This window comes from Diospyros lotus, chromosome 5, assembly GCF_014633365.1.
Source record: "Diospyros lotus cultivar Yz01 chromosome 5, ASM1463336v1, whole genome shotgun sequence".
Classification (NCBI taxonomy): Eukaryota; Viridiplantae; Streptophyta; class Magnoliopsida; order Ericales; family Ebenaceae; genus Diospyros; species Diospyros lotus.
The window spans coordinates 20,977,316-20,989,682 of record NC_068342.1 but is presented as its reverse complement, the minus strand read 5'-3'; positions in this window follow the sequence as shown (position 1 = coordinate 20,989,682).

Sequence of the window (12,367 nt, the reverse complement as noted above, 5' to 3'; positions counted from 1 at the left end):
ACGGGCTTGGCGCATGAGGCACTGTATTTTTTTGAAATTAATTTTATAATTTTTAGAAAATTATTTTAGGAATATTTGTGAAAAAATATTTGGTGAAAATAGGTGTTATGCATTTATTGCATATTTTCGAAGAGAAAGAAAATTATGAAAATTAGAGAAAAATAAGAAAAATTGAGAAAATTATGAAAACAATTAGGAAAATCATAAATACTATTTTCCTTGGATAATTGTTAACTAGGAAAGGATCTCCGTAAGTGTTGAGGTTTTTACACGCTATTCGAGGTTGACACACTTTTTGAATAATTCATCGAATTACTGTCCAATGTGAGTAAGCAGTCTCTCTAAAACCTAGTATTCTTTATGTGAGTGGTTCGGTCTAAAGTTTGGTCTATGATTTCACCTGTCAGTAGTTGGTTTCATGTGGTTATGTTGCCTATTTGTTTATAAGCATATTATGCATATTGAGTTATTTTTCGTGATGCATTAAATGGATATGTTTTTGTGAAAATGCATGTCAAGTGATTTTCATAACGTTAATATATTTGAATCATGTCATTGTCCGATGGGACGAGATGGGGTCTTCTTGGGAATGGGGAAAGGTTAATCTTAGTTGTTCGGGTGACAATGATGTGCACTCTAAGATTAAGTATGTTGTGGCAAGCTCAATCCCAAACGTATGTTGTGGAATGGACTTTTCCACGAGAGATTGAGTATGCAAGGGAGATTTCTCAAGGTTGATGTGTTGCGTTGTTTTGTTTATGCCATGCTCATGATTATACATGCATTCTATAAATTATTTTTATGCCATCACTAAGATGATTCAACACCTAATCTGGGTTATGCCCCTGGAACATTCAAACGTTCCAGATAAGGGTCGCAGTAAGGACGAGGACGTGCTCAATTAGGGCTAATAGAATACTAGCATGATAGTTGTTATTTATATTTTTGAAGTTATATAACCCTTATTTTGTTTAGAAGACAGTTTATATAACCAGTTGCAATAATTTATGTTATTAAGTTTTGTTGTTTCCGTTACATAATGATTTGCCTTGTTTATCATAGATTTATTGATCTTGATAGTTAAGTAGATAAGACTGGGGTTCTGGGATTTTTGTGAGCATGTGAAGATTATTCTTTTGTTACACCGCGTGTGTTGATCTTATGTATAAAATGAAGAAAATCCCGGTAATTCCTTATAATGACACGTTGGCGAAGCGAGGTGTTACAATGTATATATTAATGCATGTGGCATACATGACCAATCAAGATGGGAATATTTGGTATGGCTAATATATATATATATATATCTCCATAATACTCGCAAGGGTGGAAAAAGGGCCACAAGTTGATCTCATAATACTCGCGAGGGTGGACAATGGTCCACAACATGATTATGACACTTTTATATATATGCATGTGTGAGTATATGAATGCATGTGGCAAATATGAATGAATTAATTGGAAAAAGAATAAAAATGAAATGACATAGCTGGGCATGGCTAGGAAGTTATATATTTTCCAAAGTGAATTTAAATTGTTTCGTGTATTATTATTCCAGCTTTGTCAAGTCTCTGATACTTAATTTCATTCATATTATATACTTGCTGAGCCTTGTGGCTCATTTCGTTTATTTTGTGTCAATCTAGATAAAGGCAAGGCTACAGTAGACAATGAGTCTAACCATACATAATTTTGGGGACGCGTAGTGTGTATAGTGTCACCACAGATAGAGGATCTTGAGGAGTGTTTTATCTTATTTTATGAAGGCCATGGGGAAATATATAGTTGATGTAATTTTAATACAAGCCACTTTGATTTTGTAATGTAAGGGTGGTTAAGCCCAAGATTGATATCATATCAGATGTTATTGTATGAAGAGACATGTGTTATACTTTTTTTTATATTAGTGAGTTGTGATGAATGTGTTGTTAGAATGCTTTGTTTCCATTTCTAGCGGGTACTCTGGGAGGCAGGTTGTGACAGTTTTGGTATCAGAACAAAATTTTGGGATGAGAGGGGGCTCTGTACACATACGATGTCGAGTAGTGCCAGGGTTGTGGTAGATAGTTGGATGCGAAGTTGTTTTGAATATTGTAGATTGAACGCCTTGGTTAAAAACCATGAGTGAAGTAATGTATTCCTAAGTTTGGGTATACATGGTTGTAAGGGTTTGTCTAAGAATGTGACAGCCACAGGGTGTATATATATATATATGTTTGAGATTTGTTTTTTGTGTGGGCAAGCAATGTGCTATGAATAGTGATCTAACTTTTGATTAATGCGCATAGGTTGGGAATCACTTTGTATGGATTCTACTGAACTAAGCTCCTATAGGCCATACCTGGACCTGGGAATAGATATCCAAATGTTGTGGTACTGCTATGCCAGTTACACTAGCAGCCAACCGGGTAAGTGTGTACTATGCAAGGAAGTGAGAAATGAATGAAATACTTACAAATTTGATTTGTTACGTATTATGGGCCTTGGAGCTGTTTATGATATTATAACGCCTAAGGGTCATATAGGTATTTTGAGCATATTGGGAAGGTGTGAGCCTAGGGACCATTTGTAATTCGTGGAGCATAGGCATATGTTTTACATGAAATAGACCATAATGTGGGCTATATAATGTGAAATGCAACATGAACGCAAACGCGTTACAAGTATCTATATAAGATGACTTGACGTTTTAGAGTGCTACATATAAGTAATTGTGGGGTCTCCCTGAAAAGCAGGTGCTAATGAGATGGTATACTTAGCGGATAAGGCCATGTCATGTGTAGTTAGGGACTCAAGTGTAAACGATAGTTGTGTAATATACATATGAGAATGAATGAAATGAGCATTTTATACTAACTTGACTCGGACAGACTTGAGGAATATTTGTTGTGTATGAAAGAGGAATTTGTGATATGTTCAAATCTAGAGCCAAATGTGTCTTGGTAGATTTGGGTTTAATAGAAGTTGATTTGTTAATGACACACTGAGTGAATGGACCCAAGCCCAATAAGGTGCCAAGGTCGATCGTCCATGAAGGGCGACTTTTGTTTATGATACTCCAATAGTTAGTAGTTTTGTAATGGAAAAATTAATTCCGGGTTGGCCACTCGGAAGATTTTACTTATGGTAAGAGGTAGATTGGGAGAAGCCTAATCATTCCATGAGGTGCAACTAGGATATATATATATATATATGCGAACGGAAACTATGGATTTAAGATTGTGCAAAGGTTGTCTTGTTATGAATGAGGTTATCAATAGGTATAATTACCTTTACCTCGGGTTAATGATTTTTTAAACAGCTACAAGAGGCTGGGATATTTCCTGAGATTGAGGTGCAATCGACGAATTCTCAATTGAGGATAAGGTAAAAGAATGGGACGTGAAACAGTCTTAAAACAATGCTTAAGTCATGATTTTACAATGGTGAGTTTTGATGATGTATATTGGCTTGATAAATGCTCTACTATCAATATCCTAATCTAATCAAGGTTATGTAGAAGTTAACAGAAGAAATGAGTTGTTATTATGGTATATATATATATATAATGGATTGAAATCAAATCGGAGTCTTGTGGAGAAATAATCTTGACATGTCTAGTGGATGCTTATTTTGGGAATCTTCAAAATATGCTTGGAAGAGAACTAGGCAAAATGTTAGGATGCCAAATCACAGTAAGAGAAACTATGTTTTGATAGACCCGAACTCATTGGAGATTAGGAATTTCGATGTAAATTACATGTTAGATCTAAATTCATTAGGAATCTAGTCATTAACCTATTGTTTGAGGTCATTCGTTGTTTAGTTAAAAATGACTTGCTTGTAAATAACTAGAATGTAAGTAGTTATAGTAATTATAACAGCCAGCCTCCCGAAACATCCGCTAGCATAGAAGGTCCGTGAGAGGGTCGCCATAAAGAGGCACTAAGACAAAAATCCATATGATACCCATTTCATTTCCATTTCAAAAGAAGATTACATAATAATGAAACATTACTTCAATCTTTTAATCGAGCACATCAACCCATACATAACAAAATAATGAGAAGGGCACAAAAATTAAAATATATCAAATACAACTTTTAGCCCTTCACCCTCAAAACAACCCTCAAGGACCATAGGCTTTGAGTGACTATGCACACATATCTACACCTGCTCAAGCATGGCTAGACTCACCACACTTATTTGCCTTTCCCTTACCTTTACCTGGAATGACGCAAATAAGTAATATGAGTCACAAGGCTCAACAAGTTCATGTAGCAAATGATGGCATATGTAAACCTATGCCCGATGCCATGCTCAGGCCATGTAGCAAATGATGGCAACTATTTTTACGCCACCACAAGTCTCAGCAAGTTCTTGCATGGGTTTTCACCATAACCACTTATTAATCATCATGCCCGATGCCATGCTCTATGTCAATGTATATGTAAACCCATGCAAGATGCATAAATGATGTAGATCTTTGTCCACCCACGCTCTGGTTCAAACCAGACAACATTCCATATTCTTGTGGATTCTCATCCACCCACACACTGGTTTAACACCAGGCGACATTATGGGCTTAAGCCCACAAAGCTATGCGCAAGCCTGCCGGCATTATGAGGACATCCTTTATTCACATTCACACTTAATGTCATATAAAGTAGTTCAGATTTCACCCATGTATGCCACCATGTACTATGAACCCTTACTACCGATCATATGGAATAAAGCATTCACAAAATATTGCTACCCCCATCTTCATCAAAGGTATTTCCATAATAGAATCCCTGTCTAACATGCTTTGATACGTTCATTTCATTCCAAGGTTCCCTATGCATAAGCACCCCAACAAAGTCCCAAATATTGGTTGAGAATAGCTAAATCTGCTTTGAAAACAAGGTTAGACCACTCAAATCTTAACTAAATGATATTAAAATTATACCAAAACAAATCCTATCAAGTCTAGTTTACAACACCACAAAAGGTTCGCAATTCCGATCTTTCTACAAAATGTTATGCCCAAAATAGTGGAAGGTGCGCAGCCTGTCAAGGGCCAAACTGTCGACAGATGGGGAAACAACTATCGACTAACAGAAGCATTTTCACCCATTCTGTCAACAATTTTGGGCAACTGTCGACTAACAAAATGTCGAAAAGTCTCATGTCGACTCTATCACTCCTTTCGTCGATAATTTGACCCCCAAACACGAGACTTAACATATGAACACCAAAAATACATGCAAGATACACCAAATACTTGCATGTTACTTCACCCTATCAACAAATACGCAATTCCTTACAAGAAAATAGGGAAGACCGAATTCCCCATTTAGATGATATGCATGGTTAACCCAAAATTTTGGAAAACGACGAGACGCGATCAACCAGGTTTACGTAAAACAAACCCACTTCCAAAGAAAGCGTTTTTTTTTCTAATTTTTACCCAAAAATGGATGTTCCAAGGATTCCAATGAGAGTAAAAGATCGAGATTCATACCCACAAGAGTCCCAAATGGAAACTTGTCATTTAAGAAGAAGATAGAGAGAACTTGCCTTGCTCAAATGGAAGATCCTTTGGAGAAGAAGATGTTGAGCCTAAAAAACTCCACCAAAAGCTCTTAATATTGACTAGCAAATCCATTCTTGAAGCTCCAAGATGAAGAAGAAGAGAATAGGAGAGAAGAGGGAAGGAAGAAACGAGAGGGAGAGAAGAGTGAATGGGCTTACTATCTCTTTTCTCTTTTATAATACCCCTCTTTCCCATTTTGCCCTTACGCCCTTATACAAATTCCCCTTTTGCCCCTTCCTCTTTTCCTTTTCTTAAATTATCACAAATTCACATATACATTAACTCACAATACATAAAACATCTATTTTCATAAACTCACTAGAATTTCATCCACACAGAATTAATACCCAAAATTCTAAATTATTTATTTATTTATTTATTTTTATGTAGACCCATGATCAGGTCGTTACAGTAATGTTCATATGATGAGATGATAAACGTGACTTATGTTTTCTTGGCAGTGAATAGACATGATTTGACAAATATATGGGACTTATAGTTAGATTGAATAGACAAATAGGCAATTGAAGTACAAGATTTATTGAGCAAGGGTTTAAATTTCCCAAATTTGTTTCTTGAGGTACTTTTAGGTTAATCACGTAAAGGAAAAAGGTGAAATTAATATGTGTGTAGAGAGTATTGTGTTTTGATTAAGTTCATCACTAGAAATAAATAACCCCATATTCGGAGTATGTTCCTACAATTGATATATGGTTTGGGTATTGTTGACAAAGAGTAGAACAAGAGGATAAAGAAATTTTTAATGATGTTCCTTGGGTCAACAAAAGTGCTAGTGATCCTATCATAGTTTACCTAAGGTTACGATCCCAAAATACAAAAGAATGAACGGTGTTGTGTTAGGATGTAAAGTCAAGCGACGCTTCTAATAGCCCTGAATGTGTTGGAAATCTGGGATATAAATATAATTACGAGCTTGGACTTATTGCTTATAGTATTTCAGTATTAAGTATAGTTAGACTTTAACAAATAAGTATGCAGGTTGTGTAAACTCAATGGACAAATTGAGGGGTATGAGGTTGCGTGGTTGGGGTAACTATTGCAAGTCAAATAGGTGCTAAAAGCTCAAAACGTTTGCAAATAAGACCTAGGAATGGGTGGTGTTGATAGCTGTTGATAAGAGGGGAAAAAAAAAAGAAAAGAAGAAGAAGAAAGAAAGAGTGGAAAGCCAAATGATGTTTTAATGGGTCTAAATTAGTTGAGGATCTGGGATATAGACCTAATTTCTTTTTTGTTTAAGCTTAGAATTATTGTCCCTAGCTTCTTAATTATAATTGTGGGTGGATTCTAAAATAAGAATCTAGGTTAGTTAAACCTAATGGGTAGAAGATGTGAAAACAAGAAAGAGTTGTCTAGGTGTGCTTGAGATCACTGACTGCGCTTAATCTTGTACCATTAATTCAAACAAACACATAAAAATAAATAAAAAAGAAAATAAGCATACAGGCATAAGGCGTTTATACTCGTCAGTATATAAGTGTGCGTTGCAATACAAATTTATTTATTGGATGAGAGTCCAGGTTGATTCATTGAGAGATCTTTATTAAGACGGAAATTAAAATAGCGAAATTTTTTTTGTGTTGAATGGGTTTGTCATACCAATTCAACTAATTTTAGGAAAAAGGAAATTGAATATGCAACTGAAAACAAAATGTCTCGGATCAAGATAATTTCAGTGCCAATTCAAATATTTCCCAAGACTTACAAAAGATGGTATCATCGGGTTAAATTAATTTTAAGATATTTCCTATTGATTACGCTCCGAGATGATGATGATTTTAATTCTAGTAACCAACATACATGACATGCTGACTCTAACTTAAGCAACCACCATAAATCGAAATGGATATAGTACACTTAAGCTTGAGGATGAATGATGATATTTTCAAGTTAGGCAACCCACATACATGGCATAAGAGTTTCGGATTAGGCATATATCTCAATCCAAACTCAAATATTTTGGAAAAAATACTTAAAATTAGTTTAAACACCTCAACTACAATAAAATTCAGCTATCTCGGGAAATTTTAGCATCGAACACCGTACTTGTCTTTTCTCGAGAATTTATTAGCCACACATCTTCATTTAAAAACTAATTGGTAAAAATTAAATAACAGAAATTAAAGTGCTGAAATTTAAATAACAAAAATTAAAAGACAGAATTAAATGGACAGAAATTAATTACAGTAAATAAAAATGATAAAGCAAATTAATAACAGCAGAAAATAAAAACATCGAAAATAAAAACAAAGAAGAATATAAAGCATCAATCTCAATCTGATACAGCAATTTATAACGAAATGTAAGCAACGGCAAAAATTTATAACAGAAATCTATACAGTAATCTTAATACAGTAATGAATAACAGAAACTAAAGCAACAATGTTCTTGAAGCTGAAAACTAAGATTAATCTCTATTGTTATGCGTGAATTAAAAGACCTCCCTCACTGTGCACTCCATCTAGCCGAGAGCTCCTTCCAGCGCCTAGCGCTGTGCGTTGCCTCCCCCTTATTCTGGAATGAAAATGGCCGATGGGGGCTTCGGGTTCCTGTGCGTTGCATATTTGTATATATACCCTCCTGTGCGCTGAAATGCCCCTTCCAATTGGATTAATTACACTGAAGGGACCGTGTGAAGCTTCTGTACGTGAGATTCCGTGGGCTATCTCATGCGCCTTTACTTTCTATTTAATCTTCATGGGCTGCGGCCTTTAAATTGGGCATGCGGCAGCTTCAATTGGGCTTGCGGCTGGGGCTTTAAATCCAATAAGTGCATTTCTTCATTCCAACTTGCCAATTTTCAATTACACGTGGGCCTGGACTTTCTTAAATCATTGCATTTGGGCTTCAAGATGCGGCTGGGAGCTTTGAATTGGAGCTTCACGCATGCTGCCAGAATATGTATATATATGTTAATATGGTTATATATTATATGGTATATTATATGCTTATATATTATATATATATATATATGCTTAACGCATGCACTCATGAATATATGTATTATATTATATTATATATATTTTTTTATTATTATTTTTTTAAAAAAATCTTTAAATATGTCCTAATATTGATTTAATCTTATTTTTTATATAAACTTGTACATGATCACAAAATATTCAAATAAATCCAATTTTAAAATCAAAATAGATGTATAATTATAACAATTTTTTACAAAATTGATCCTAATCAATCACCTATTATCCTTTGCTTTTGGTGGGAAGACAAGACTGGCCTTGATTTGGTGCCCAAGGTTATTAATTTCTTAGTTATATGAGACTTTTAATGGTGCACCCGTGGTAAACCTGAATTAAGACAACTAATAGTAGTAGCGAGAATGCCTCTTAATAGCCCCTACGGGCGTAGTATGGATGGCAATCAGGTAGCAAATTGCAGACGAGGATGTAGATTTGAGTCATGGCAGGCGTAGTGTGGGAGTTTCATCCTCATGTGGGGGTGACTCCTTGTGGGCACTATGCACTGTACCTCTCACCTGATGCGCCACCGTGTACCGTGATTAACCCCTCCCACGTGCGCGGGACAATGTGGGGGGGCCCTTAAGGTGAGGGACTTCACCTTTGCTGACGAGAATGCCTCTTGATAGTTAAGAAGAATTGGGAAGTTGCAGAGGTGAAATATCAACCAATAATAAGGAAGCAGTCGATCGATTGTAGACATTCGCCTGTTGTCCTTCTGCTTGTCGACTGTTTTTTCTTGTTGAGCTAGGCTTCCCAAGCCGTACACTATATAAAAGGGTAAAGAAACTTGGGGGAAGAGGCCTGACTGCTTTAAGAGGCCTTCTAGAGGGTCTAGAATTTCAAGAAAAATTGGAGGAGTCTTGGCCGCTCCTCTCATTCCTTTATCTTCCTCGCTACTTTGGTATAATTGCAAAGTTCATAAGACAATGACTTTATTCAATAAACTCCTTAAGGTGTTCTTATGTTAATTATGGAAAAAGAAGGTTAGAGTTCAAGGATGCATGTGGGTATTCGCACCTAGAATGGGCTAGCCATAGGGGGAAGGGCATCCTTACCCCCGAACTAGCGATTTCGTCACCAGCTACTGAAACCAAAGGCAAGGATATGCTTTAAGGTTAATGTGGCGAGTAGGAAAAGCTTATTGACTATTAAATTATTAAAATTGGGGAGGAAGTATTATATGAGAATTACTAGTTAGCAACCTTAGAACGAGAGGTATTGAAAAATGAAAAAAAAAAAAAATTGCCTATGAGAGTTCAATGGCAGCATAATTCGCCAGACAAGATGTCATGGGATCGAGAGGAAGGAATGAGGCATTCATGCCCCGCTTATTTGAGTGATTGGGTATGAATTTGGGGGACCAAATTCGTTAAGGAGGGGAGAAACTGTATCAACCTGTTAGCGGGTCTATATTATTTTTCGGGGTTGTTTAATATCTTAATGAGTGAGTCATATTCTTGGTATTCAATAATTTAATGGTATATGATATTAAAAATGTTGACCAAAGTCTAAAATGAATAAGTTGTGTGTGTGGAAAGATAGCCAAGGCAAAAAGAAAAGAAAAGGAAAAAAAAGAAAGAAGAAAATAAATGTATATGTGTATATGTGATAAACTGAATTAAAATTGAAAGGGAGGACATGGTGGGCATTTGCATGTTTGATCATGGGAAAAATTGTTAATTGGGCATAGAATAAAATGGAGGGGATCGGGAGTGGCATGAGCCACTTCTTTCTTCTCTTCTTTCTTCATTTCTTTATTTTTTTCTTTCTTTTTCTTTCCTTTCTTCCTCTCTTGGCCACTCAATCTCTTCTTCTTTTTCTACAACACAAATTCTTAGCTCATTGGAGCTTTCATAGAGATCAAAAGGCATCTTTTGGAGGTAGAAATTTCAACTTCAACCGAATTTTTACAAACTAAAGGCAAGTTCTCTTTTCTTCCATATTATGTATTTAATTCCCTTCTTTTTCATGGGAATGGTAGAAACGAGTCTCGTGGGGAGTTTTGTGAGACTCGTAAATGAATTTTTCCAAATTGAAATCTAAAAATTTGGTGTATTTTGGTTTGGGTTCGGGTTTTTACACAAAATCTAGTTGAATGTAAATCTCTCATTCGTTGTCGAATTTTGAGTGTCTAAGCTTGTGATTTTGTTGGGGTATTGATCTACACCAAATTTCCTAAGGATTAACACTAGATTTGAACAAAAACTGAGTATAAATTATTTAGGTTTGAAGAAAATGGGTTAGGGTTTTGTTTCTACCGATTCTATTTTTTTTTTTTTTGGCTTTAAAAGTCAACTTTCAGCTTTTTAAGAGTTGACTCTTCAAAAGTCGACTTTCCATAATCCAAAAGTTGACTTTTAATATGTCAAAAGTCGACTCTTCACAGTGAACTACACTGCGTATCTTGTACTTTTTTACCCATAACTTTTTGTCTCGATATCAGAATCGAGATCTGATTTTTGGGGTTGCAAACTAGATGTAGAGGGTTTTGATTTGATATATAATTTGATATATTTTGGTTGTAAAATGAACCACTAAAAGTCCAGTTGTAAAGTAACATACCATACAAGGAGAATGAATTATTGAGTATGTGCCCACAAAGAGTACACAATTGCAAAAGAAGTGACGAAATGATCAAAATGGGGATGAAATTTATAACGCCCCATTTTTTTTCAAGCGTGTGTTAGCCCGAGATTTTGAGGATATTTTTTTTTTCTCAACATATACTCAACATAATTTAAACCCTAACAATCCTGATCTACCTTCTCAGTATATCAACTTAAAGGAATAAACTAAAACAGATAATATCAATCACATCAACGGAAACAAGATTGAAACCTCAACGATACATAACCGAAATTCCTTTATTCATAATATAAAATTCGTATCATTGATGTTCAACATGACATCATCAAAATAATACATAACATCTGAATATCTTGTACATAAATAAAGACCTATGAAAGATCTAATATGTAACTATCAGCTACATCTCGATAACGTTTTTTCTCTTAGCGCTGTTTCTTTCACCTAAAATGTTTGAATATTCCAGGAACAAAGTCCAAATTAGATGATGAATTATCTAAGTGAGAATTCAAAAACACTTTCATGTATATATGTAAGACCATGAAACAAACCAACATGTCCCAGCCCAAGAGAATCTCACACTGCACCTAACCCTAATTGGGAAAAATGCAATCTCTCTAAAGGCAACACAATCACATCGACACATTAGTATAACACAATCCCGTTTAAGAGGGACAACCTCAATGTATGAACCTAAGTATCACCCCTAAATGTTAGGCATTATTCTCCTACTCAAAAGCATTCCGGATCTCAACACAACCCTGGCCACAAAAGAATCAACACTATCCCAGGAATCAACGTCCACCTAGGCAATAATGCTATTTCTCAAAGAAACCTAGAGTGATATCCACTCTTAGCCCCACCACTTGAGTTAACATCCGGGGTAGTGTCCACTCTCAGCCTCGCCACTTGAGTACCATAGAGTGAAGTTCGTCTCAACCCCGTTCCAAGTGGGTCACATAGAATTATTTCTCGGCACGCATCCCAAGTGTTATCACTCAAGTGCCACACACAGATTGACAACCCACATCCCACATGGACAACACATAAACAAGCCAATGCAACACATAACATTCATCATTTAAAATCAATATTTCAATGCATGAATTTATAAATCATGAAATTCAATGCATAGGTATAAACAATTTGGGACGCATCTCCCACATGAAACCAACTTATCGCAGGTCAAATTGTTTATATAAACAAATTGAGTAAAGGGTCGAACCACCCA